We start from the raw sequence: 3,975 nt of genomic DNA on the forward strand, positions 1-3,975 counted from the left end.
GGGGTCGCAAAGAGTCGGATGCGACTGAGTTACTTTCACTTCATTCACTTACCTCTTTGAGTGGCTCGAGGGTAAAGAATCTGCCTGGAGGATACATCTGAGACGTTCTGTACCTGGGTTGGGGAGATACCCTGAAGGAGGAAATGGCAACCCACTCGGTATTCTTGTCTGAGAAATCTCATGGATGTAGTGGCTTAGCAGGCTACAGTCCCTAGAGTTGTAAATAGCTGGACACAACTGAACACACACGCACACATTAACCTTTCTGAAGTTATTTGAAGAATGTGGAAAATACCAGATGTGTTGGGATTTTGTCCAGATTTTTTACCCCCTGAAAATAACCAACTGGTGCCTCCAAATCATTTTATTGTTACTAAGGGTGAGTAGAGAAAATACCCTTCATTGGCATTTTCAATATGTCAAAAGCTTTGAATATATATCTCCTTTATTAAAAAAAAAAAAAACATAACCCTTAAAACTTTTATGTTTTGTGAGAATTCAAGCAAGATTCTTTTCTAAAGTTTCTTTTTAAAGTTATCAGAATAAAATACTTATATTTAATGGATGTTGTGAAGATCAGATATACAATGCAGCTTATGTATGCATGTATAATATTCTGTGTGTGCAACCTGATTTACTATGTTTTTACTTGCCATCTTATCATAATCATTTTTAGATCATTAAAACTTCATTTATGGCAAAGCCACTACAATATTGTAAAGTAATTAACCTCCAATTAAATAAATTTAGATTTTAAAAAAAGCAAACTTCTTCAAAAAGCTGTGATTTTCTATATGTATGCAGTGTATCTTTGAACTTTTTTCCTGTTGCTCGACACTTTATTTCTAAATTTGCTTTCATAAATAATGGTGCTATGCAGCAGCAAGCATTTCTGTTAATTACATGTTCACATCATTGTTTAGCTCTTCAAATAGAGCTAAAACAGAGGATATATTTGTCAAATAGGTGTTCATAAGGCTTGAGAGTCACAGTTACAGAATGTCAGATTTTGAATATCAGTTCCCTGAAGAATGACAGACAGTGTGTGCCATAATTAACAAAATCGCTATGCAAATTTTATAGGAAAATATACTAATATAGATTATAAAATCTGCTTTCCCAGCTAAACCATATTTAAATAAATGAACACTTGTGAATTAGCAATCTTAAATAAGCATACTTCATATATTTGATTATAAAAGATTTTCTAAAAAATTATCCACTGAATCCTAATACTTTGAGAAATGATTAAATAGTAAGTCAGTAAAAAGGCATTGGAATATTTTTAATAACCATTTTATTGACCTATAGTTAATTTTCAATGCTGTGTTCCTTTCAGGTCTACAGTAAATGATTCAGATATATCTATATCTATGTAACTGTATCCATTCTGTATAAATATAGATATATCATATTCTTTTTCAGAGTCTTCTCCATTATAAATTATTATAAGATATGGAATATTGTCCCCTTTGCAGTATAATAGGTCATTGTTATTTATTTTATTTATAGTGACTGAAATTTGCTCAGTAGTGTCCGACTCTTTGCTACCCCTTGGACTATACAGTCCATGGAATTCTCCAGGCCAGAACACTGGAGTGGGTAGCCATTCCCTTCTCCAGAGGATCTTTGCAACCCAGGGATCAAACCCAGGTCTCCCGCATTGCAGGCGGGTTCTTTGCCAAATAAGCCAACAGGGAAACCCTTATATATAGTGCTGTGTATATATTAATTTAATTTAAAAAATGGATAATTAAATAATATTTGATATCTTTCTGATGATTCAGTTCTAAGCTCTGAATTATATATAACTAGTTTAAGGAATCATACAGGCTCATATGGATGCAAGTCTTTCCTGTGATCTGTGAAGTAAACTATGGACTCGATGTATTTGAGTGATGCAATTTCTGAGCTTTTCCTAAACTTCCCCAAAGCAATGCCTTATTTATTTGTTATAAAATGTACCCTATATATCATCATGTCTCTTTTAGGAGAATGCTTCTGCTGCTGCTAAGTCACTTCAGTCATGTCCGACTCAGTGACACCCCATAGACGGCAGCCCACCAGGCTCCCCGGTCCCTGGGATTCTCCAGCAAGAACACTGGACTGGGTTGCCATTTCCTTCTCCAATGCATGAAAGTGAAAAGTGAAAGTGAAGCTGCTCAGTCATGTCCAACTCTTAGAGACTCCATGGACTGCAGCTTACCAAGCTCCTCCATCCATAGGATTTTCCAGGCAAAAATACTGGAGTGGGTTGCCATTGCCTTCTCCCCTTTTAGGAGACAGTCAAAACTAAACTGGGGATGATCTCATGGAGAATAACTATTAATATTTTTCTGCAACCATGGTAAAGGGAGGACATGGACAAGGAAAACTGCACTGCTGTGACAGACTTCCTCCTTGGATTCTCAGATGCCCCTGAGCTCAGAGTCTTCCTCTTCCTGCTGTTTCTTTCCATCTATAGAGTCACAGTTTGGGGAAACCTGGGCATGATTGCTCTCATTCAGGTCAGCTTTGGACTCCACACCCCCATGTACTTTTTCCTCAGCCACTTGTCCTTTGTGGATTTCTCTTACTCCACTACCGTCATGCCGAAGATGCTAGCTAACATCTTAAATGAAGACAGCCATTTCCTTCCTGGAATGCACTGTGCAATTCTACCTGTTTTGCACATTTGGGATAACTGAGGTCATTCTGCTGGCAGTGATGGCCTATGACTGCTTTGTGGCCATCTGTGACCCACTGCTCTACATGGTCACCATGTCCCGAAATCTCTGCATGGAGTTGGTGTCTTGTTGCTATCTCAATACTACTGTATGTTCTGTTATTCACTTGTGTTTAGCTCTTCAGATCCCATCCTACAGATCAAATGTGATCAACCACTTCTTTTGTGATCTTCCCGCTGTCTTGTGTCTTGCTTTCTCTGATGTCACCAGGAATCAATTGGTGCTATACATTGTGGCCACTGTCAATGAGGTTATCACCACTGTGGTCATCCTCACGTCCTACTTGTTTATTCTCATCATCATCCTGAGGATGCGCTCTGCAGACAAAAGATGCAAAGCTTTTCCACGTGTGCTTCCCACCTCACTGCCATCATCGTCTTTCACAGAACAGTCCTTTTCATTTATTGCCAGCCCCACTCTGGCAACAGCATGGGCACTGACAAAGTGGCCACAGTGTTCTGCACTGTAGTGATCCCCATGCTGAACCCCCTGGTCTATAGTCTGAGGAACAAGGATGTGAAAGAAGTGCTCAGAAAAGTGGTAAGCTCCAAAATATTATCCTAGAGAATATTTTCCTAGCAGGACTCAGGGTTAGAAATTGGAGGCTGATGAAAGGGTAATGATGCGTTTCAGTGTTGGAGTGAAAAGAGCAGTCAAGATGTGAATAGCTATGAGTGAGTCTTTTTAATTCTCTTTGTGCCTTTTCAATTTACAAGTTTAGGATTGATTGAGAATATTGCAAAATGTGCAGCCTACTTCTTTGCTTTGATGCTATATAGAATGTTTTAAATTGGACAGTATACTGGACTGTTAAAGCACACAAATTTAATTTTCTCTTAGACTTTCATGAGTTTAATGGACTAAGTATCACATTTTATTTTAACATCCATTATGGGGACTATGATTCATTTCATAATTGAACACCTATTATTTTACAATAAGGAACACACCTTTGTCAGTTTTTACAGAGAATAAGATTCCATATGTGTATATAAATATAAATATATATATTCTCTTTATTGTTTTGTTCTTACTTCCTTTGTTATTTTTTGTTTTTGTCATTGCAGTGTCCAGTGGTTTAGGGGTTTCATATATTATCACATATGAATAATAGAAATATTGATAATAATTACATTACAGAAATTTTAGGGAAATTAAATTACATGTCCAGTGAAAATAGCCTAGGAATATACCTAACGCATAATTGGTCATCTCTTTATGTATGTGTATATGTGTGTCTCTTTCATGC

General features: G+C 37.1%; 1 pseudogene; it reads left to right on the top strand.

The window, feature by feature from the left end:
- The window catches only part of LOC105004653, a 15,963-nt pseudogene that overhangs the window by 8,009 nt on the left and 3,979 nt on the right, over positions 1 to 3,975 (top strand).

The sequence above is a fragment of the Bison bison genome, unplaced genomic scaffold (genome assembly GCF_000754665.1).
Source record: "Bison bison bison isolate TAMUID 2011002044 unplaced genomic scaffold, Bison_UMD1.0 scf7180017864481, whole genome shotgun sequence".
NCBI classification, from domain to species: domain Eukaryota; kingdom Metazoa; phylum Chordata; class Mammalia; order Artiodactyla; family Bovidae; genus Bison; species Bison bison.